Source organism: Dipodomys merriami, unplaced genomic scaffold (assembly GCF_024711535.1).
Source record: "Dipodomys merriami isolate MVZ:Mamm:240054 unplaced genomic scaffold, mDipMer1.0.p SCAF_9, whole genome shotgun sequence".
In the NCBI taxonomy this organism is placed as follows: Eukaryota; Metazoa; Chordata; class Mammalia; order Rodentia; family Heteromyidae; genus Dipodomys; species Dipodomys merriami.
The window spans coordinates 22,496,164-22,521,534 of NW_027206512.1; the positions used below are offsets into that span (position 1 = coordinate 22,496,164).

The 25,371-nt window shown below is 39.2% G+C and overlaps 1 long non-coding RNA gene and 1 pseudogene across 1 annotated transcript; one reads left to right on the forward strand and one right to left on the reverse strand.

Annotated features, from left to right (window-relative positions):
* Positions 1–9,541: 9,541 nt before the first annotated feature.
* LOC138820908 (uncharacterized) lies at positions 9,542–19,674 on the reverse strand. The gene is made up of 6 exons (XR_011370017.1): positions 19,591–19,674; positions 18,513–18,547; positions 17,383–17,466; positions 15,241–15,334; positions 12,842–12,937; positions 9,542–9,935 (listed from the first exon to the last, which is right to left on the reverse strand). It is a non-coding gene; the product is annotated as an uncharacterized lncRNA (long non-coding RNA).
* Positions 19,675–20,780: 1,106 nt separating this feature from the next.
* Positions 20,781–21,075, forward strand: LOC138820729 (ubiquinol-cytochrome c reductase complex assembly factor 6 pseudogene; annotated as a pseudogene).
* Positions 21,076–25,371: the final 4,296 nt, after the last annotated feature.

A 25,371-nucleotide genomic window follows, 5' to 3' on the forward strand; every position in this document is an offset into this window, starting at 1 on the left:
ATGTCCAGTACAACTGATGGGTGACGCTGTTGTATGCTTTTCCCTGATTCCCTCCAGTTCTGTGTCTCCTCCTGGTTTCCCTCTGGTGTGCACATATATATCATACATGTGATCAGCAGCATGGGGGTTATTTAGTAGTGATTCGACCAGATGAGTGGAAGTCCTTTGTTTCTTAAGCCTTATTAACTTTGTCCTATCACCTTACATTTTGGGTTTAACATCTACTTATCAGTGAGACCATGTGCTATTCGTCTTTTTGCTCTTGGCTTACCTCACTTAACATGATTTCTTCTAGCTCCATCCATTTTCTTGCAAATGCCATTATTTTGTTCTCTCTAATGGCTTCATAATATTCCATTGTGTATAGATGCCACAATTTTTGGATCCATTCATCTGTAGTGGGGCATCTGGGTTGTTTCTGTAGCCTGGCTATTGTGAACAGTGCTGCAATAAACATGGAGGTTCATGTGTCCTTGTATACTGGTTCCTGTTGTTCAGGATAGATGCCTAGAAGTGGTATGGCTGGGTCATAGGGGATATCAATATTTAGCTTTCTGAGGACCCTCCAGACTGCTTTCCAAAGTGGTTGTATAAGTGTACATTCCCACCAGCAGTGTAATAGGGTTCCTCTTTCTCCACATCCCCTCCAACATTTGTCATTGGCTGACTTGAGGATGTGGGCCATTCTGACTGGGGTAAGGTGGTATCTCAGGTTGTCTTTATTTGCATTTCCTTCAGAACCAGGGATGCTGAATATTTCCTCATGTGTTTCTTTGCCATTTTTATCTCTTCTTCTGAGAAGTCTCTCTGTAGTCTCCTTGCCCATTTAGTAATTGGTTTGTTAGATTTGGGAGGGATTAGTTTCTTGAGTTCCTTGTATATACTGGATATTAACCCCTTGTCTGATATATTGCTGGTAAATATTTTTTCCCAATTAGTTGGTTGTCTTTCTAGCTTGGTTGCTATAACTTTAGCTGTACAGAAGCTTTTTATTTTAAGGTAGTCCCATTTGTCGAGTTTCTCTCCAAATTGTTGTGCCCTGGGACTCTGTTCAGGGAGTTCCTGCTGTGCCTATAAGTTCAAGTGTCTCTCCTACTCTGACCTGCAGTAGTTTCAGAGATTCAGGTTTGATGTTAAGGTCTTTAATCCATTTTGAGTTGATGTGGGTGCATGGTGATAGGCTGGGGTCCACTTTTAGTTTTCTGCATGTGGCCGCCCAGTTTTCCCAGCACTAGTAGTTGAAGAGGCTGTGTTTCTTCCACTGTATGTCTTTGGCTCCTTTGTCAAATATCAGCTGGCTGTAGGCCTGTGGATTTATTTCTGGATCTTCTATTCTATTCCATTGGTCTTTGAGTCTGTTTTTGTGCCAGTACCATGCTGTCTTTGTTATTATAGCTCTATAGTAGAGTTTGAAGTCCGACATTGAGATCCCTCCCATGTTGTCTTTTTTTTCCTAGAATTGTTTTGGCTATTCTAGGTCTTTTGTTGTTCCATATGAATTTTTGGACTGTTTTCTGTATTTCAGAAATGTACGTCATTGGGATTTTTAATAGGAATTGTTGATGATATCCTTTTTTTTTTTAAGTCACAAGTTCATTCTAACTTTCCTGGAGCAAATTGTCTAATACCGTCTATATGATGATATCCTTTTAAAACATGTTTCTCCTCTGTTCTGAAATCACAAGATAACCTTAAACCAATACAAAAAAATACAATCTTATCAATAGTTTATATATATGCATATATATATATAAACATCATCAGTATAAAAGCTGTAGGTAAATTTCTTGTGAAAAATAAGAGAACAACTGGGAATACACTAATATTTCAAAATGGGGACAGGAACTCTAAATAGCACCATAAAAGATGTATTAGCCATAAAATACCAAGAGGTCATTGATTTCTGAACTGCTTTTGTTTTATGCTGGTACTAAGCCAGGATCTTCCAACTTGCCATAAATACATGAAGCCATCACTATCATTTCAATGATTTTTTACTTAATTAAGGGAGAATTTAATTGTGTTATTGGTAATTAAAAAAATCTTTGTGACATACCAGGAAAAGCACTACACAAACTTATGGACTAAATACCCCTTAAAAATGCAAAGCCCCCAAAAAAGTGTTTCTCCAAGGAAGGAATATGCGCATACATTTATGTACACAGGCATAAATTGAAAATATAACCTGTTAATTTTCTTGTAATTTTAAGGGAACACAGCATGAAATACAGTCATCCCTCGCCATATCACAGTTTGCTTACTGTGCCTTCACTGTATTGCAGGGTTTTTAAAAAATAAATATGTAAATTGTGAGCCTTCACCTACTCTTGGAGCTATGTTCCAGATCTCACCTGTGATAGGTGAAAACCCACAAAGTTGCAATAAGCAAACCAAGGGACCACAATATAATGCTGCCGTTGGCTCTTAGAAAGACTACTTACTGGGTTAGAGTTTTCAACAATCTAAACACAATATAGCTACAAAGCAGGATGCATAAATCTAAACAATATGTAAGTAATGTAAATTTTGAAATGTACATTAGGAAGGGTTGCACAGAAATCAGAGGATGTGTAAACAACTTAATTAAATTTTGAAGACTCTAGATGCTGAGTGAAGTTTTAAGGGCCAAGAAATAAAATACAACTAATAAAAGAACTAGCAATACTTCTTTTTTAAAAATGAGGAAGAGTCTACAGGTAGACTATATTGTTCAAGAAATGACAATATTTTCAAGAGTGATGTCATATTTCTTTTTTATATTTCTTTTATTAAAGAAATGATCATCTCAGAAGAATGAAGAGTGAAATTTGAAATTTATATGAATCATGCTTGAACATGGTTCAAATTACGAGAACATCTCTTGGAGTTGGAAAATGTACTCTTACTTTGAACCATGTTCAAGCATGACTCATATAAATTTCAAAAATGTGTAACTTATCAAAAGAAACCACAATGATCTGACCAATACAAACTAAGATTATGTGATTATAATGTGATTACAATTATAATCACTAATGTGATTATAATTTCCTTCAGAAACGCAGCCCATGATTTCAATTGCTTTGATAAGTGTCCCTTGAGGCTGGGGATTCATTTCGAGTATTGAGACCATGAAAGCCAATGGTTCATTCACATGAATATGTGTGAAGTCACATTTAACAGCAATCCAATATCTGCTTTGTCATTAAATTTTCTGTTTTTTCCAACCATCATCTCAACCTGTCCACTGTTCATTGATGTTCATATTATTCTATCCTCATATTCTGTGGGTTCGTAGATAAATAGTTCGGGTTGTCATGATCATTCCTCTTAGAGGAATTTCTGGAAGGTGACTAGAGAATTGCCCTGTCTAAAATTTTCTTCCTGGAAGTGCAGTGCCCACTGATTGCAATTCACATTATTTCTTGTCACATGAAGTGCCTATTCTTTAGACCAACCAAATTCACCCTAGTGTCTTGATAAAATGTTTTTTTTTCTTTCATGCGATTGTTTCTAACACATTTATAAGATCATTTCTTTGTTGCTTTGTATGTCCCTCCCCCACAGTATAACCCCTGCTTTCACTGTATTTGATGTCGGTATAATTTGTGGAGGGGAAGGGGAAAAACAAATTGTTTAAATAGGGATACAGGTGGACCCATTGCAACAATCAGATGTACAAGTCATTATATCGAAAACCAACTTTACAAATTTCGTGGGGCGAGGATGGGAAGGGATAGGAAGGGGAAACAAAAGAGGAGGCTACAATGCTTGATAAGAAATGTACTCATCATCTTGCCCTTGTAATTGTAACTCCTCTGTACAGTATTTTCACAATAAAAAAATTAAAAAATAAAAAATAAAAAAGAACACACATTCAAAGAGATTGAAGAGGCTTCAGCAAATTTTGCTAAACTAACGCTTGTAAATAAAACAGTGATAAAACTTAAAAAAAAGAGAGAGAGAGAAGAAGCTCTATACAATCTCTGAACGGCTTATTCCTCTTCCTGTTTCCTCCTTACTCTTACCAGCGTTCCAACATTGCCTTTGGCTCTCCTTTTTTCCACTCTGTTGTGAGCTTAATTCTTAATACATATCTCCTATCTTGTCTAAAAAAAAAAAATACTTTCCATTCCCAATGTAAGGTGGGTTTCAAGCCTGCCTACTTTCTTATGTAACAGGTAGCAAGTTCACCTAAGGTTTAATTGTCTCAGAAAGGAAAGCAGAGGAAATGTCTTGAAGGTGTCCAGAGCAGTTAGTATTTCTTGGGGCTTGGAGCACCCAGGGTGCTGGCTGGCTGAGCTTTCTCCTGCTGACATGTTGGTTCCATGGAGATTTGTGGGGGCTCTGAAATATTTATTCTCACAAGCACACACACCATAGCCACATGTTCTTAATGATGACATCCCAAAACATTTCATCTATTCCTTCCTTCTTTGTGAAGCCTTCTCATATACTATAAGGTGTTAAGGTTCGTCAAAAGGGAAACCCACTACATGATTCATGATTGGGGGAAGAGCTAATGGCCAACAACACAAGATGGACGCGCGTGGAGACAGAGAGGGATGGAGAGGAAAAAGAGAAAAAGAAACTGGGACTCCAGTTGAGACGGATTATATAGGGAAAGGTGGGAGCGGGACCACAACTGATGAAGGACGATCTCAGAGCCTGGGACTCTCACTGTCTGGGGGAGGAGTGGCCAGGGTGGTTCAGGAAATAACCTCAGCGGATAGGAAGTGACCACTGAGTCTGGGATCCTCTGCTCACAGTGAGGGGATTGATAAGCCAGGTGCTTACTGGTTCCAGACAGGTGAACAGGAAGGGGGAAGGGGCTGTTCTCCTGGGCAGACCTAACGTAAGGATAGCTTTAACTATTCCAGTCTTGTTGCATTCACATTTAACATTCTCAGATTCTTTCGTTATTTTGCTCCTTTCGAATTCTTTCGTTATTTCTGTTATCATCCTTTGCTCCAACGTCTCGCCAAGAGTCAGACCTAAGGAAATAATCGGAGGAGAAGTAAGGAACAATAAATGATTGGCATCAGCTCCTAAAAGTGTGGTCTCCAAATCAGCAGCAGAAACATCACCTGGGAGCTTGTTAGAAAAATTGTCAGTCACCATCCCAGACTCTCTGAACCCGAAACTCCAACGCTTTCATTTCAGGTTAACAAATGTTGGGGGTGATTCTGCTACACTTCAAAATTTAAGCATCATTGCCTGAGAATAATCACACCAAGGCAAATTTGATCAAACTTTAGAGTTGATGCATAATTATACATGTTAAACTTTTTTATCTGAAAATTCTAGCTCATTAGTAATTTAGCCTAATCTTGAGATTGCTATTTTTTCCCTTTAATTTGGGAAAACATCCTGAAAGAAATGAAGGAAGGATAGGAACACTAGTTGAGCTTAAACTATTAAGCTGAAAATTGCTGCTATTAAAAAGGTATAAGACTAAGCACACAGGAATACTGTTGATGGCATAGCTTAAGAACACAGAATTCAAACAGGAACATACTCACTCAAGAAAATAAATGAAGAATCTGTAGGTCTAGTGCTTTCAGCAGAAGTGTTTATCTGAGTAGGTTGTTTATTCAGGTTGGGGACATGTGTTCTAAAAGTGTTACAAAAAAAATTAAATGCTAACCCAAGTGAAAACAAACACTTTCTGTAAAGAGCCAGACAGTAAATATTTGGGGTGTGGCAGTTCAAATATTCTCTGTCCCAACTCCTCACACCTGCCATTCTTCCCAGAAGCAGTCATAGACACTTTGTAATTAAGTGGGCATGTTTATGTTTTGGTTTTCTTCTGATGTCAGAACAAAATCCCTGTGGCTGGGGACTGTATGAAGAAAAAAAAATGTTTATTTGACTCAAAGCTATAGAGGCTAGAAGTCCAAGATCAAGCAGTATCATGTTTGCCTTCAGCAAGGGGCTTATGGCAGGGAGCATGATACTAGTAAGTGTATGAAAGACAGCAGGGTAAGACAGGACATTAGAGAGAGTCCAGCACCAGTATTACCCTTTTCCTATCAACCTGTTCTTGTGGAAACCAAGCAGGTCCCATGAAAGTATGGTAGGTAGCATCAACGCCTACTAGGCCTGTTTTCTGAATATGCGTTGGCCTCAAAACTGCTGCACAATGGACCCAGCTTACAATGCCTAGATCTCTAGGGGACATACTCAAACCATACCCAAAGCACAGCACTCTAGATGCACTAACACCTTAGTTACATAACTAGGAAAGAGGCTGGTTTACCCTGAAGCCTGCAGGTTGCCTTTCATTGACTAGCCTATGTAGACAGTCACCGCCTTGTGATCATCCAGCTCAGGATTGTTTTTTACTTTATGATGCTAAAAAAAAAAAAGTGGAGCAGATTTAGTAGAAACCACTTTGATTTCTGAATTCTAGTCTTTTTCCTAGGCTAGGGAAATGCAGCCCCATATTCTCAAGATACTGAGCAGTGGCCATGAGCTTCCCCAACACAGCCACACAATCAGGAGGGTGAATCCTGTGCTCTGCACTGCACTGTGTTACTGAGCTATGATGCTTGATATGTTAGGTGTATTACATGCATTTTGACTTAGGACATTTTCAATTTATGATGGGTTCACCAGAACATAACTCTATAGTAATCAGAGGAGCACCTGTATTTAAATGATTTGCAATGTAAGTATATGTGAACTTTAGCTCAATAGGTAAAAAAGTAAGACAATAAAAATGATTAACTTTAAAAACATTTCAGAGCCACTGATAAACTTAACATCAGTCCTAACCAGCCTCTGCTGATGTTGCCAAAGCCTAGGTGGTTTTTTTAGACTGTACCCTATTCTCTTCTTACCCTCTATCCACCTACTATATTGCTGCTCCTGGGTCATATTGCTGGTAGAGCAGTCCATTCAGATGTTCTTTTCTTGATTCCCCTTGGTGATTTCACGTGAATTGGCTGTGCTATATCCTACCACAATATTCTCAGTAATTTAGGTTGTGTACCATCTTATGAAAAAAATCACTTGTCAGCTACATACGATTAGACTAATTACAGAAAATAATGGTGGCACCTTTGGTGTTCATGCATACATAAGCAATCCTCAGGTCTATGGTGCTTCTCTTTCTTTATTCTTTAACGCCTATTTTCAGGAACTTCTGGCCACTCAGAAAATGAAATCTTTTTTCACCTGGTCCCCTGCTTAAGCTCATGACCACAGCTGGTGACTTTTCCTGATTGTGGCTCTGAAATTTTAGAACAAAACTCCAGTCTTCCCCAATTGATTGTGAGTGAATTTTTTAAACTATTCTATATTTTCCCATGATACTATCTATTTACAATTCTCTACAAAAGATCATCCATTCATCTTTCTTCTTTCCATCTCCAGCCCATCTGATGTCATCAAGCTATTACTCATCTCGTTATGTCGAACTCTCCTAGTTTCTCCAAATATGCATAAACAGCAAAATAGCCTAAGCTAAATCCCATTACTTTAATCCACTTAGACTGTGATTTTCTTCTAATCTACTCTGATTGTAATGGGGAAGGAGTTTTTCTTGCAGTAACCTTTCTCTATCATTTTTTTTTAACTTTACTAAATTCAGAGTACTAAGAGAACAAGGAAACAGGGATACTCCTGCTCAAAGACACATTTCACTTTTCTCTGCCTGGCATCTTGGCCTCCACCAGCTGCATAAAATCCACATCAAAGGACTGAAGCTGCTGCTCTGTTGTGCACGATTTCTGCTTTGCAAGCTTGCAACAGAACTTAAACTGGAAATAAATAATACAATTACAAGCCCTACCCAAGCTCTACAACGCCAGCTTGCCACCTGCTGTACTAGCTCTGAGCCACACATTACCCATGCCCATTCCTGCCCTGCTCTGCAGATTAAAGACTCTGAAAATGCCCTGATATTCTCACAGTGCTCACTATTTTCGTATCTACTAACCACATCTTTACTGCAAGCAGACCTCAATGTCATCGTTACATTAACCTTAATTGTCATTCTGTAGGTATGACTGAAATGAACATTTTTTTTCTACTAATTGGTTGCCTATGAATGAAATAAGTCAGACGGAAGTCTTCCACTCTGTCAGTATAAGCAGGAATGATTTCTGAATCATATAGGGATTTGGGTAACTAACCCCGCAAAAGCAGTACTGAGAGCATCTTTTCATTAAAGCCCAGGTGCTGTGACACTCTGTCGAAGTGTTTCTCCCCATTCTACCACCCTACAGGAGAGTGCTCGCTTTCCTTCTGCTAGGTCGGCTACTTTTCTGCATGCAATTCCAAAGATCTACCAGTAGAAGGAGAACAAGGACGGTGACTGAGTTTCAGAAGTTCTGCCAGCATCCCTTTTACCCAAACAAGGAAAAACACAGGCCCATTCATTATTAGAAGGTTAAACAGAAAGAAAGAAAAAAAAAAGTCCCCTTTACTGGACCGTAGAGTGTCTGGGAATGAGAGTCAGGACACGAGAAGCAGGGATTCATTTTACTTCTCTTGTCAGGCCAGATATAAAGGCTCCTGGTTCTCCAGTGGGGCACTCTGTGTCACAAAGGAGCTAGACAAAATCCCACACCCCTCCAGGCCCTTGTCACACGGGTCCCTCAGCTTGTTTTAGCTCCCTTGTCCCCTATCCCTGCCCCATCCAACGTCTATCTACCAGCCTATATTTGCTATAAGGTGAGTTTGTAGGGATATATTGGTTTCTTTTATCTGGAAAAGTTATCACCAAACTGGTACAAGGAAATACATTATGAGAATAGAAAGAAAAAAGAAAAGATTCAAGAGGTTAAACTTACAGGTATTGCATTATCACTGCCTGGACCCCTCTACTAATCACGCACAAAAAAAGGCACTCCTAGAAGTGTGATGGGCAAGAGTGGCTTATTCCTATAATCCTAGCTACTCAGGAGGCTGAGATATAAGGATCAAAGCCAGCCAGGCAGGAAGTCCATGAGACTCTTATCTCCAGTTAAAAAACCTAGAAGTGGAGCTGTGGCTTGGAGCACTAACCTTCAGTAAAAACAAAGAATGACCCTGAGTTCAAGCCCCAGGGCCAGCACACACACACACACACACACACACACACACACACACACACACACACATGCACACAAGCACATGCGCACGCGCGCACACACACACACACACACACACACACACACACAAATAAGGCACTCCTAGAAGTGGTAGTAGACACTATTATATACTATGAGATGATATCCATCATTGAATGAAACGTTGCAAACACCTTCCCTGAATTATATAGGTCCTGCTAAAGCTCAGGGACTCACATGATCTTTGTTAGAACATAGTAAATAGATCACTTTAATACAGGATTCTCTAGTTTCCATTTTAATAGAATGGATAATTTTCCCAGAAGAAAAAGGAAACAAACTATCCCCAAACTTATTTGACCATATAATCCTTTTTACATAAAACATCTTTAAGACCTATAGTCTGAAATTCTTTAGGAAAAAGTTATTCATGTATTTCTGTCAATATTTTCTGATCAATTTTCTTTTATTTCATTAACTCATCAAACCAAAGTAGCAGCCATTAAAGTCATTTTGCAAAGTGCATAGTATTTTTTAAATTTTATTGTATTTCCAGCATTTTGGTGCTGTAGGTTCATTATATAGTAGTTCTATCTGCACCTAAGTGATGAAATATCTTTATACTGGTTCCCTTTTAGTGTCAAAGAACAAAATAAAGAAACATCACATTTTTGCTTTGTCATTGGGAGTTCCTTCTTTTGAGATTTATACAAATGCTCCTGAAAGCTGATGACTTGGTGACTGGATGTAGACGGAGAAATTTCAATCCCTTCAACTTGCAGATCATCAAAGCATGATTCCCTGAAGGCATGGGAATCACCACAAGAGGAGGCCTGTCAGCATGGGTGGGCGTGGCCTCATCTCCTTTGCACACAGTTCCATGAATCAGCTTTGCCTTCCCTAGGAGAACATTAAAGCAAGAGCCACAAGATTTACAGCTATTACTTTTTTTTTTACACGTTTTTATTTTAGGCATTCTTACATTCTAGTTTGTGCTAGTCCCACCAGGATATCACATCTTAAGAAATAAAGGAATATCGCTATATAAAGTTGATGATTAGGGTTCTTAAGACACTAAAATACAATTTCATCCTGCCTTTTTAAAAACTGAGCATCTGTAACAAACCACAGAATTTGACACATCATGTTGTATGAATACTTGTTGAGTGACCAATGAAAGAAATCCTCAGGTTCTATGTCATTATCACCTACCTTCATTTCTTGTACACCTGTCACCTTGTCTTACTCCCAGCTTGGGGTCTAGGACACAAGGCTTATCTTGATGCTGCCATAATTCTGCCTGTGTACCCCTTTATGTATACTGACCACCCAAATTCCCTGTCTCTAATATAGGTGATGAGGAATTCAATCACCATCAGCAATTAATATATGAGTTTATTCATTCTAGAGGTAACCAAAGAGAATGTCACAAAGCAAGTCTTTGGGAATATATGTCTAAAAAAAGTTCCTAAAAGTAGCCATGGTTTGATAATAAAAATTTTCAAAATTAAAAAGGAAAGTAGAGTCCAACCTACAATGATACACCTGTATTTTTTCAGAAGAAAGAGCAGGTTAGCATAGAGAATATCATCTGCCATGAACACAGAACAGAAGAATTCAGTAGAAATGAAAACAATACTGTTTGAGAGAGATCAAGCTGATAGATCTCAGGGACTAGAACATCTTGCTCCCTAGAAGGGCATTTGAGAGGGTCTGTTGTGAGGAACAAATGATATCCTTCACAATAGCATGGAAGAAATAGCCCTCAAGATGATGCTTGCCTTGCTGTGACTGTTCTGTGAATACTCATATCCTAATCCAACCTCTCAAGTACTTGATTCAGATAAAAAGAGTATGTGTGTTTTAACACCCAATTATTCTCGCCATCAGAAAGACATGTCTCCTTGCACATGAACACATTTATATTGTACCTCATGAATTTAACACTTGTGATTTTGACTAGGATTCGTCTAAAACCAGCACTGTCTTTGAAGTGGCAGGAGGGGGAAAAAATCATGTTCTTCAACTTAAAACTCCAAACAATAGACCCTGGCATATGATCCAGGGAAAAGCCTGTGAATCTAACAACACCCCAAATCTGGAGGTTCCAATCTTACCCTGCTGCTACTTAAAAACAATCAGCATGACCCAGCCTGAAAGAATTCCTCCAGATAATATACTTATTAGACTCCATTGACACTGTCCACAGAAGTGAGCCTCTTTTTCAAAGTCTCATCTTGTCTTTACAGCTGAAGCCCTCTCTACACTCATTACACTGAATATTAACTGTTTATCTCAGTCACTAGGGTGAAAATTGGTACTGTGTCCTCATGGGGAATTATGCTTTTATCCCTATCCATAATAGGAATAAAGATCTATAGTAGCTCATTGTCCATATATTTATCTTGAAAAATATTTAGTCTACATCTGAATTTGTAGCCACCTGCCTGGCTATCTAACCAGATTCCTGGTTAGTAGCTGAAACATGGGTGAGGGTAAAACCCTGGGTGAATTGGGACTAGAATCCCAGATACATTGAATTAGCCATAAGCCATTGGAACAAGGACTAGAAGGACATTATTGAATCTACCTGAATATCTGCCATCCTTCAGTCATTGATAAAAATTAAGTATTGAAAAAAACTCTGTCGAATTGATGTCTAGGAATGTACTTATTGCCAAGAGCAGGAGGGAATTGTTCTTTTAGGCTCATTATCTTTTATACTAAGGAAGCTCCACAACTCTTTCCTCAAGAGCTGGTTGTGCTTGCAAAAAGTGGTGACAGTGGCTGCCACAGAGTACTGCCCACTGAGTGATAAGCAAGAGTTGGACCCCACCAGCGCATCTGTCACATGATGTTTGCCTCTTCTAGAAAATTCTAATGTCCAGTTCCTAGCAGATGGCTTCATGCATGCTAGGCAAGCACTCTACCACTAAGCCACATTCCCAGCCCCCCTTTCAGGTAATTTTGATAAACTCTGGAGTCAATAGTCACAGATCTGATCTTTGCACTGGCCATTCTCAACTGAACATCACATAAACGTGACGAGCCAAAAATCCTACGTCATTGAGCCAGAATACTCTCTATAATTCATTACTTTGGACATTTACTTTAAGCTCAATAATATGAGCTACATCAAAGTGAACTTTGCTTTAATACTCTATTACCAGATAGATTATTGCAGTAAGATCATAAGGGTCCTAAAAAAAATCTGCTTCTGGTTTTGGACAAGCAAATCCTTGAAATATAATAGGATTCTTCTGTGGACAAGGAGAGTTGTGTTCCTTCTGGCAAAAAAAGTAAGCTGCCCATTGATCTCTGCTCGTGCTGATGAAAGTACTAAATTTGTATGATGAACTTGACTTGAAACTAACAAGGGCACCTGGATTAGATTGCTGTGAGAGCCTTGATCAACGTTGTGGGCAAAGCTCCAAAGTCAGATGTGAGGAAAAGGGCCCTCCTGAAAACTCAAGAGGGCAGACGGGACCTGCTCTGCTCCCTAATCTGTGTGCATTAACTGGCATCTGGAGAAATGGCCTGGAAAGCAGTTTGGAACCTCTCTCCCCCAACATCACATAGACACCTGCATTATCAAAACAAAGGATTAGTTAATTCTCAAGTGATTGTTTTCCTCCACCTATCAGAGGGTGAAGGTTGGATGAAATTTTCAGAAACTCTCAGCATCAGGAATTAGCTAATGGTCACAGACAAACACAAACCCCAACATTAGAGGCATACATGTTTCTCAGCATCAGGAATTAGCTAATGGTCACAGACAAACACAAATCGCAACATTACAAGCATACATGTTCTGGAAGACTATCTCCGAGTTTCTCCTGTAAACCACAGTGACATTTTACATACTCGTGGCTTACATGTACCACTCTTTGGAACATCTCCACCTGCAAAACAGAGATAATTAGTTTATTATCTACAGTTGCAGTGATATAGTTCAAGGTCAGTTTTGAAAAGCATCTTTTCTAATAGTTGGATAGAAATATTTTTCTAAACACAAAGTTTTATTCATTCAGTGAGTTTGCATTTTATGAAACTCTTTTTTATTTTTTTGTCAGTCGTGGGGCGTGAACTCTGGGCCTGGGCACTGTCCCTCAGCTCTTCAGCTCAAGGCTAGCACTCTACCACTTGAGCCACAGTGCCACTTCCAGTTTTCTGGTATTTTATTGGAGATAAGAGTTTCACAGACTTTTTTTTTCCTACCCAAGCTGGCTTTGAACCGTGATCCCAAATCTCAGCCTCCTGAGTAGCTAGGATTAAAGGCATGAGCCACTGTGCACAGCATTTTTTTGGTGCCACACCTGGGGCTGACACTCAGGACCTGGGCACTGTCCCAGAACTTCTTTTGTTTAAGGCTAAGCATTCTACCATTTGAGCCACAGTGCCACTTCCAACTTTTCTGTTTATGTGGTACTGGGGAAGTGAACTTCATGCATGCTGGGCAAGCACTCTACCACTAAGACATATCCCCAGCCTGCAATTTATGAAACTCTTGTTTTTCTGAAAGAGACATTACCATGTACTTCACAGCAAAAATAAAGAGCAAGATTGATATTTGGCTTCCAGTGATATGAACTCATTTATGGAATTAAGTAGTATGCTTTTTAAGCATATTGCAAATCAACAAGCCATGAAATGTAGAGGTAGTTACAGATCTAAGTTTGGTTGGCCAGCATGTATGCATGTATGTGTATGCATATTGCTTATTTTAATTCTTTGCATTTTTACATTATCAGTATAGGTACATAAATAGAAGATTGATGATAGAGAGAGAGATAGACAGACAGACAAATAAACAGATAGACAAGATAAATGTAGTTATAGGTACAAATATAGATAGCTATATACAAATTAGATGAGTGTTAAGAGATTGTGTTTTATAAGAACTAGTACACCTGTTGCCAGGAGTGTGCTCAAGTGGATGGGTATATAAATGGAGAGAGGAAGGGTAGACAGAGTAATAATATTCAATGTACATATTTAAGGACTAAACTAATAAATTGAGGGAATGTGTGGAATTGGGAGAGTTGAGGGAAAAACAATGGAAAAAGTGGCCATTGATCAAGATGCATTGTACTCACAAACTGACATGTTGAATTGAAACCCATTTTTTACAACTACTTAAGAATTATAAAAAAAAAAATCAGGATAGATGGTGATCAGCCTTTTTAAAAAAGATAAACAAACCACCATGTTGAAAATGAACTCTACAACTTGTGGGTGGGGATGGGAAGGAAAAACGGAGAAAGTGAGGGAAGGGGTGATATTGTCCAGAAAGAAATACACTCATTACCTGACTTGTATGACTGAACATCACCAGCATAATAACAATAAAAAAAACTGCATAAACTTGTCCTAACATACACACACAAACACATGCCTTATGTTATGCCATCTGAAGTTGAGCAAAATGTGAATATTAATGCAGTTTGAAATCCTCACTGCTGAAGACTGCGTGTAGCCAGCCTATGCAGCGTGGCAGGAACAATGCCGCTGCCCTCCTGTAGCTGTTGCAATGACCTGAAGTGGTGTCAAATGCTCTGGGACACCAACCATCCCTGGGGATATGGTCTGTCCGCTTAGCCCAGTACAAAGGGATCTCTCTAGGTTCTGAATTTTTATCAGATATGATGGGTAAGAATTTGCATGCTATCAGTAAGGCTTCTAAAAAGAAAAGAAATGTTGGTTTAATAAGATATGTGTTGGCTTTATAAGCACAGGAAAATGTGCCACCAATGAGCACTGGTGTGAATCAAATAGGATTTTCAGAGCTAAATGCAAATTCAAGGAGTTCTTGAACCATGAAAATAGATTCCAGTGAGAAAGTAATAGGGAACTTGCAGGCTTCATGCTTTGGGAGGAGCATAGATTATCATCTTAACTGGGCAGACCTAGCCTACCTTAGTGCGGTGCTTGCATCTGATTTGCGTGCAGCACAGGCCTGGATTTTATTCTTAGCCCTGTCTTTACTGCTTCTGCGACATCCAGCAAACCCCTGAACCTTGTAAAATGCAGTGCTCTCTCTCATGGATAGCATGTACTTAGTGGCTCTGGCATTACCTATCTTGCTAGGCTATCACCAGGACCAAACGGGGCACTATTCCAAAGCTGCTTAGTGAATCCCAGCCATCCAAAGCTGTGCAGGTGCTATTGCTGTAGATTATTGGGGAAGTCAGGAAAGGATGCTCACCTCCAAACCACCCTTACTTATTCTTCTCTCTGAAGATAGAAAGACTTAGGTGTGTCTGCATGAGCTCCATGCACTCCATCCCCAACCCTGCTCTCTGTAAGTACAGAAACCATTGATTACAGAAACAAGAGTCATCTAGTGAAAAAGTTGTCAGGGTACAAGACTTTTCATATCCAGTGGACAACAAAAAGCTGCTATCTTTTGGCCATATCCCCTCCAGCATCTGTTGTTATTAGAGTTCTTGATTTTTGCCATTCTAACTGGAGTGAGGTGGAATCTCAGTGTTGTTTTGATTTGCATTTCTTTTATGGCTAGAGAAGTTGAGCATTTCTTCATGTATCTATTGGCCATTCTTATTTCCTCTTCAGATAAGTTTCCAGTCCACCTATTTATTGGGCAGTTGTTTCTTTGAGGATTTGTTGTTGGGGGATTTAATTTTTTGAGTTCTAAGTATATTTTAGATATGAGACCCAATCCGTGGGCTTTCTATTGATCTTGCTAGCTATGTCCTTTGCCATGCAGAAGCTCTGCAATTTCATGCAATCCCATTTGTCCAACCTTTCTTTGATTTGTTGTGTTTCTGGTCTCTATTGAGAAAATTTCGGCCGGTGCCAAGGAGCCCTAGAGTTTCTCCTATTCCTTCCTGTAATGTTTTCAGGGTGTCTGCTTTGGCTTTGAGGTCTTTGATCCATTTGGAGTTGATTCTGGTTCAGGGTGATACATAAGGACCTAATTTAATTTTCTACAAGTGTTTAACCAGTTCTGCCAGCACCATTAGAAGAGGCTGTCTTTCTTCCATTCTGTTATTGGTGGGAGTGTAAACTTGTTCAACCACTTTGGAAAGCACTATGAAGTTTCCTCAAAAGACTCCACATAGAGCTCCCCTATGACCCAGCCCACTTCTGGGCATTTACCCAAATGATCATAAACAAGGCTATAATAAAGCTACCAGCACAACTTTATTTATCGCAGCATTATTCACCATAGCTAAGATATGGAACCAACCGAGATGCCCCTCAGTAGATGAATGGATCAAGAAAATATGGTGTGTGTGTGTGTGTGTGTGTGTGTGTGTGTGTGTGTGTGTGTGTGTGTGTGTATACATATATATATATATATATATATATATATATATATATATATATGGAATTCTATGCCTCCATCAGAAAGAATGGCATTGCCCCATTTGTTAGGAAATGGAAAGACTTGGAAAAAATTATATTAAGTGAAGTAAGCCAGGCCCAAAATAACATAGGTCCCATGGTTTCCCTTATTTGCAATAACTAGTATATGTCTGAGACAAGCAGAAAAGGTCAGATAAGTTGATGTTAGGTGAAATGAACCCCAAGATAAGGACTCAAATGGTTTTTCTTGCTATTGTTTCTAACATATTTATAAGATATTTCTTTGTTGCTTTGTATGTCCCTCTCCCACGGTATAACCCCTGCTTTCACTGTATTTGATGTTGGTATAATTTGTGGAGGGGAAGAGAAAAAACAAATCGTTTAAATAGGGATACAGGTGGACCCATTGCAACAATGAGATGTACAAGTCATTATGTCGAAAAACGAACTTTACAGCTTTGGCCGGGGAGGAGGAATGGTTGGGGTGAGGTGGGGAGATGGGAAGGGATGGGAAGGGGAAACAAAGGAGGAGGCAACAATGCTTGATAAGAAATGTACTCGTTATCTTGCCCGTGTAATTGTAACCCCTCTGTACAGTATTTTCACAATAAGAAAAAAAAGGTGCTATCTGGAAACAAAAAGATTTCTAGCCTGAAAAGGGAAATAGTAGACTTCCCACGCTTTAATATCCTATGCTGTAAGCTACCTGCTACTGAGCAGGCATACACCACACTCACGTTAAAAAGAACATTCCAGAAATTTCAGGAAACACTGAATTCATACAGCAGTGTCCCACTCATCACAATGGTAGGATGTGTTGGCCTTGTTTTAGAATGTGTCATATGAAGTGTTTGCAAGTACTAAGAACATGCATAATCGCTTTACAGAAGTACCACACAGCTCACAGCATTGGAATGTTTTCTGTTTGTAATCCTTTGTGAGAAACACATTTTTTTAAATAAAAGGAATTTAGCCCATAGCAGTAGCATTCTAAAGATTTTTCTATTGCAACACTTACCTAACACATCTTTATATATATTATCCACTCAAAATCATTGGAACTTCCAGGCCTGGGTGTTTTCTTGAATATTCACAAAGAGACCTGTATCATATAAAATATATTAGAAAGTAAACATAAAACTCAGAGGCCATGAGTTTTCTTTCAAGGCCAGTTTTGACCATGATATTAAACTGAAGTAAATGCATTTAGCTACCTTGGGACGCTGGCAGAGAGATTTTGTGCCTTGTTTTGAGAAATCAACAAAGTTACTTGATTTTAACAAAATGACACAGTCTCACAAGAGTGAATGTGAAACGCAATTAGAATGCAAAACCTCCTCATTAATTAGCAGTTTCTTGCCATTAATTTCAATTGTCTGAGTATTAATACAAGGCTCATTTGTTTTCAAAGAAAAAAGTACTTTGAAAAAATACATTTTTTGTTTTTTAATGACTAGGTTTGAACTCAAGATCTTCTACTTGAGAGGAACTTGCTCTACCACTTACGCCATGCCTCCTAACTTGTTTTGTTTTCATTATTTTTCAGTTAAGGTCTCATGACTTTTGCTCAAGGCTGGCTTTGTACCAGGATCCTCCCAATCTCTTTCCCAAGTAGCTAGGATTACAGGGGTGTGTCACTATGCCTACTCTTGAGAACGTGTTTTTGAAATCGTGTTAAGTCAAGTAAGCCAGACCCAAAGAAATATAGGCTCCACGGTTTCCCTCAGTTGTAATAATTACTATATGTCGAGGATAGTCCTAGCAGAGAATCATGATATCTCAATAGCTAAGTACATATGATCATATAAAATGATGCTAATCGAAATGAACTCCAAGATATGGAAACAAGAGGTTTTGTTGTTGTTGTTTTTAATGTACTGTGTGAAGTTCTTTCTTTTTTTTCCTTTGGCTTTTCCCCTGTTGTCATCGTTTTTTATTTTGGTACCCTATGTCTTGAATATACGTTTATCTGATTTTGGGAGGGGAAGGAGAATAACAAAATGTAACAGCAATACTCACACGACACTAGGTTGGAAATTAACTTTACAATTTGGGAAAGGGGAAGTCGGGGGAGGGGGGTGTGGGAGGGAAAATAGGAGAAAAACCAGGGAAGGGGAAACAATGTTAGAAAAAAAACGTGCTCATTACCTTACTTATGTAACTTTAACCCCTCTGTACATCACCTTTAAAACAAAATAAAAATTAAATTTTAAAAAAAGAAAGTGTTTTTGAGGTATTGAACTAATATTTTAGCCCCCTTTTTAAATAACCCTTTAAATGTGAGTAGTTCACACATAATCTACATGTTTATCTAGGTCATAAGAAGAAAAACAATTGGATTCTAGAATACCTTCAAAGCAATTATAAGTTATCTTGTGCAATTGCCAGAGTTTATAGTTGGACACAAGCCTGGGAAAAACAAGCAACTTCACCTGTGTTTCATATCTTGCCCAGGGCAAAGCGCATTTATTCTAACTCGGCAAGGACACTATGCCTGCTGACTTTTCAGTACCAAGTGCAAGTTTAGGAATTAGGTTCTGATCATGGCATTGGCTTTCATTATCTAGATTCAAATGCAATTTTTAAAATATAAGTCGGGGTCATTTTACAACTAACTTAGAGGAAACCTCAAAATCTTGTGGCTTTGGAAATATTTCAATCATGTAGTAATTATTGTCTTGATATTAGATATTGAAATCAACCTGCCTTAGGCCAACTTACCATTCACTTTTGAATGGGACACTAATAATGTTAATACTTTAATTCTCTAATTTTTAAATTGTGTGCCATGTGTTTGATAGTGGACCTTAAACTAGTAAGAGTTGGCCTGGTCCACCAGTCCGAAATGCTTGCTTATTTCTACAAACTTTGGAGTAAAGCTTGGAAACACTTGACTATTTCTATGGTTTTTTAAACTCCTATAGTAGAAGTCAACATTTGAAAAATCAAAAATTTCAGGCTTCTCTCAAAATGCAGTAGACCCTACTGCCCCAAACTCACATTGCCTCATGTCAATATATCTCAGCTCAAAAGCTATTGCCAACTGTGGATTCCACACAATGCCTCCTCCTGGCCACAGTGTCCACACAGGAACCCATTTCTACCTCTGTCTGGACCCTTTTGTCATTCAAATCTGCAGCATTTCCCAAAGAATTCATAAATGAATACTCCATCGCTAAGGTTTACAAAGAGCTATATGACCTTCTCCTCTAGAAAGCTGCCTTACTTGCTAGAGAGTTGCTGGCATACACAGGCATCTTCTGTAAACTTCCAAGAGGCAGCCATGAAAGGTCTGTCGTGCACTCCTCTGGGAAGTGTTCTGGCTGCTCACAGCACTGAGAGAACCTGCTGGATGGGTTAACCTGTTTATCTGATATATTTCCTCTAAGCAGTAGGGATATAGATTAAGGGCTCAGAAAAGACTAGAATGAAGGTCTAATTCTGAGAGTAACGAGTTAAAGATAAATTATAAAGAATTAAATCCATTCCTCTTTCAAAAGAATTACTAAGGAGTCTGGAGCATGGCTCAAGTGGTAGACCACTTGCCTCACAAGCACAAAGCTCTAAGTTCAAACCCTAGTGCTTTGCATACACACATACCAAAGTTTTAAGAAAAAGTGTATTGGGAGGGAAGGCATTTCTCCTCTAAGCAGTAGCTCCAGGGAGCAGGATGAAAGAAGTTGAGGTATCTTCCAACTAATCCAGACAGGCATTGTAGGCAGGCCAGACCCAGAGACGACACAACTACAAATGAGTAGAACCCAGGCAAGCAACCCTACCAATCTTTAAGAAAGGCAGAAAATCGCTGGGCACTAGTGGCTTGTGCCTGTAATCCTAGCTACTCCGGAGTCTATGATCTGATGATCAGAGTTTGAAGCCAGCCTGGGCATTAAGGTCTGTGATACTCTTATCTCCAATTTACTACCAAAAGCTGAAAGTGGAGCTGTGGCTTAAGTGGTAGAGCACTACTCTTGAGCAAAAGAATTCGAGCCTAGGCCCTGAGTTCAAACCCCAGGAATGGCACAGAGGGAGAGACAGAAAGAGAGAGAACGAGAGAAAGAGAGAGACAGAGAGAGAGAGAGACAGACAGACAGAGAGAGAGAGAGAGAGAGAGAGAGAGAGAGAGAGAGAGAGAGAGAGGCCTGCTCTATTTACTGAACAAATAGACATCCCTGGAAGGATGTACATGGAGAAAGAAGGAGGAGGGGGGGGAGAGGGAGGAAAAAGAAGGAGAGGGAGGGGGAAAAGGAAGGGGAGAAGGGGAGAAGGAAGGGGGAAGGAGGAGGAAACCCAGAACACATCTATACATTTGATATTTAAAAGGTAGTAAATGAAGAAGAAAAATAGACAGAAGAAACTGTATGACTTTAGAGAGAGCGGCTCCCCCAGTGCGGGTGCTCCCCGAGCCCTCCAACCATGCCCGCGGGTGTGTCCTGTCCCAGCTACCTGAAAATGTTGGCGGCCAGCCTCCTGGCCATGTGCGCCGGTGCCCAAGTGGTGCACAGGTACTATAGGCCCAACCTGACAATACCTGAAATTCCACCAAAGCCTGGAGAACTCAAAACAGAGCTTTTGGGACTGAAAGAGAGACAACACAAACCTCAGGTTGCAGAGCAGTAAAAACTTCAGAACTCAACGATGCCAAGAATTCTGTAAATGAGAAGTCTTAAATATGTATTAAACATAACATTGTGTTAAACTCCTTGTGGCTAAGCACCTAATGCTGTGCTAATAGCAGAGTTGGTGCTTTGTCTATATTCACTGATAAGGTGGACTTGTCATTATGCTTTGACCAAATGCCAAACTACCTATTCTCAGTCTCTTGCATGTGGACTGGAAGATAGTTGTCTTATATATCATGTAAGAGTGAGCATTTGCCATATTTCCTGCCATTTTAGTTCTGGCTTTTCTCTGAATTAGCTTGAGTATAATGGCTGATGGGAATTATAAACTTAAACATAGTAAAATTGATATTGACAATGAATATTTATGAGACCTAAGTTAATATTTCTGTAAATAATAAAAGTACTTGTATTAAACTAAAAAAAACTGTATGACTTTAGATCATGAATGATGAAAAAGTTTTCCCATCATCTATTATTGAAAAATTCAGTAAAGTCCCTGCAGCTTAATGCCTAAAATCTTTTGTGATCTGAAACTTCTGGAAACTTTTAGTGATTGACATGGGGTAGCCCTGTGTTTAAAGGCATCAAACATTTACTACAAAGCCACTGCGAGGTTTGGCAGATATTCCCTAAGCACCCATGAAATGACTAAGGATGATGGGAAAAGAAAATCAGTAATTAAAACCTTCCACGTTTAGAGAAAGAGAGAGGGTGGGAAGTGGAGAATTCACAAGCTTAAGCGGAATTGTAAATGCAGGATTGTACAGCTAGTCCCAATGAGTGTAATTTAGAAGTATTGGTGGGTGGAGAAAAGCCTCTCAAGATTATCCAGAAGTTGTTTCTAGACTAAGAAAGTGAATGCCATTGTCCTCCAAGATGCGTCTGCCTTTCAACAGTTGGGTTGGTTATTAGTCCTCAGACTAATCTCCTCAGACTAATTCTCAAAATTCATTGAAAACGTACTTCTGCAATGTATGCATATATGCTCAGCAAAAGCCAATGCTGCAGAAAAGCTGACTGGATGGCTAAACAAATATATTTCCTTCTCTTGTATGCACAGGAAAACTACCTTTCCAGCCTCCCTTGCACTTAAGTTAGGAGCATGCAATTGAATTCTGACAAATAAGACATGAACGGACATGTGATGCACCACATCTAGACTTGATCATTCCCCCATTTGTTTGCACAATTCTTCACCTTCTTTCTGTTAGAAACACGGGCCCCAGTTGGTATAGCCCAAAGGTAAAAACGTCTTAGATTTCTGAGTTACCTGTTGGGGGAGAATTGTCAGGATTTAAGCTGAGCTGTCAGACATCAAAGCAGCCAAGGAAAGGCAGAAAGCCAAGGTGCAACTTACAGTTGCATCTCTAATTATTTATCAGGGTAATAAAAGCAAGAGCCTAATGGAAGAAAGTGCCAACTCACCCACTCCAATGTTTTCCCATGAACCAGGGGAAAGTTCAAGAGAATCAGCACAGAAATGGGGTCTACTTATGCCTGAAAGACCCCACAAAAAGCTCCTACAGTTTTATGGACCCTGAGGCAAAGAAGAAAAGGAAAAAGGCTGGGGGTGGAAAAGTCCTGCATTCTACATGAGGCTGGAGAAGAGTCTCTTCAATTCTCCCTTCATTACCTCACTCAAGTGGTTTTAACAGTGATAGCTAAGGAAGCCTCTACTGACCGTTCTATATAAACTGGCCTCTTAAGGAGGCTCCTGAATGAGTAATGTTTCCATGCTTGGGATCATGGTGGTCTAGAGCTTGAGTCCTTAACTGTAGCTTCCCTGGAGACTGCAGTAAGGTGGGAAGAGATGCTTTGGGCTTACCTGTCATCTGTCATTGGGCTGTGGTTAATGACTGCATATATAGCACTATAATAAATAAGTGGCTATGCTCATTATTTTGGTTCTCAATTATTCTCCGTTAATGGCATGCATGTTGGGACCTGCCTGATACCTGGTCTATTAGTTCTTTCTCCTTAAGTACATGGGGCTACTTAATTCTCTCTTAAAAGTGTAGTCCTCTCTGTTTGCAGTTTTGTCCCTGTATTGGGTAAATTCAAGGAGTTTAAGCTATGTGGTATCAAATTGCCTCTCTACTCATTCATCCCTGATGTAGCTCTGCATGTCTACATCTGAAATTCCATCACCCCCAATCTTGCAAATGTATCTGTTTCTTTTCCCTCATGTCCAGGCCTGACTTGAGGGGATGGCCAGAATTGCATTCCTTGAAAGGAAGTCTGTATTTTTCTTGTCCTTTCTTGGCTCTAATCCTGACTACTTGCCAGGACCAAACTCTCAACAGACATAAGAATTATGCTAGTAGCATTCCAAATAGTAGCTTAGTAATGTATTGTTACAATGTTTTTGACTCCCGCGAGGAACTACACAATCACTTATTGAACTGGAAACTTATCTCTGCTGTGAGTGATGGCACACACCTGTAATCCAAACATTCAGAAAGTGGAAGCAGGATGATCATGAGTTGGGTCAGCCTGGGCTGTATGTGAGTTTGAGGCCAGTCTGGCATAGATAGCAACATGCTATCTCAAGAAATAAAAATGACAAATAACCAAGAAAACTCATCTCTGTGTCCCTGTGTAATCTACACAGTGCTTATTCCTAGGCCCTAGATCCATGCTTTTAAAAATACCCTCCCTGTTATCCATTCACAAACCTTTCCAATGCTAGGTCTTGTTCTATTCTCTGTCTCCAATGCACACTGCTTCTTATGCTTTGGCTATTTAACTGCTTATTTGACTGTGTCTTTCAGTCATTTGCTAGTGGGCGACCTAATCTAACGCTAGAGGACATGCGTCCTTTACAACTCCTGATCATTTTCAGTCTCTTTCATATTTTTTATGCACTATCAGTTCAATAGGTGGGGAACTGACATTCTGAGGACCAGAAATAGATCGCAGCTCAAGTTTTCACTTTAATTCCATGTACTAAAGCATTGTGTTCTCAGAGATCTTATAAAGGATCTAAACTGAAGATCTGATTTTACAGTTTTTAAAGTTTGAGAATACTCTTCTTCGAAGACAATGACAAGGAGAAATAGCTTACCTTTCCTTCACAGACACTTGACTCTCTTTATCTGTCACCCATCTGTTCAGTCCTTGGAATGTTTCCCTGTCATCTTCAGAATCCCATTTATAGTAGAGGAAGCATGTGAGTCATGCTGTGTTATTTTTATTTCAACAGTCTGTAAACACATATTTGTCAACCATTCCTTGGTGTTTGCAAATATGTTCTAGGAAAATAGTCTTCTGTTAGAGAAAATGAGGACTAAAAGGAGATGATTGACATCCATGAAAACAGGAATGTTTACACAAATTATTGTAAAGAAAAGGTAGCTAAGTGCTATTTGGATCTTAGTAGCTGGGTCTAAAGTGTAAACACTTTTAAGTTTATCAGTCCGAAGTAGTACATATTGACCATTAACTAAATAGGATTTATCATTTTTCCTGTTTGCAGGCAATTGTTTAATTTTTTTTCAAACACTTGTTACTAAAATAAATATATAAGCCAGAATATCCAGTGCAACATGTACAGAAATATCTTATGGTAACCTTAGTTCCATTCTAGGTGAAAGAAGGCTACACTGAAACTGAGATTTGAAACTGGGTGAGTTTGGGCAGAGCAGCAGTGTGAACAACAGCAGGAATAATAATACTAACAACTGCATTATTCAGTGCCTGTTATATGCCAGGCATCAGGATCGGTACTTCACACATTTGCTTTCACTTAGTCTGAACCCCTACCTAAACCTACTTATATTTTAAAGGTTGAAGAAATATTATTGAGGGATTGTTCTCATTATATAAATTTTTATTGTAAAAATATTGTACAGAGGGGTTGCAGTTACATGAGTAGGGTAATGAGTACATTTCATAGTGAGCATTGCTATCTCCTCCTTTCTTTCCCCACTACCATCACTTCCCTCCCCACTTCCCCAACTCCTCCCACCCCCCCACCCTGATATTATAAAGTTCATCTTCAACATAGTGTCCTGTACATCTCATGGTCACAATGGGTCAAACTGCATCCCCATTTAAGCATTCCGCTATATTCCTTCCCCTCTCCAAATTACAAAAATGTATATACAAGATGCAGAACACTGGCATCAAATACAGTGAAAACAGGAGTTATACTGTGGGGAAGAACATACAAAAGAAACAAAAGAATAACAGTGCATTATAAGTACATTAAAAACAATAGCAAGAAAAAAAACACTTGTATCTCTGTCTCAGGGTACATTTTGCTTAACATCATCTCATGTGGTCATATGTACATAGCCTTTAATGATCTCTGCTTGTCCTAAACATGTACTAGTCATTGCAAACAAGGGAAACCATGGGACCTATGTTTCTTTGGGCCTGGC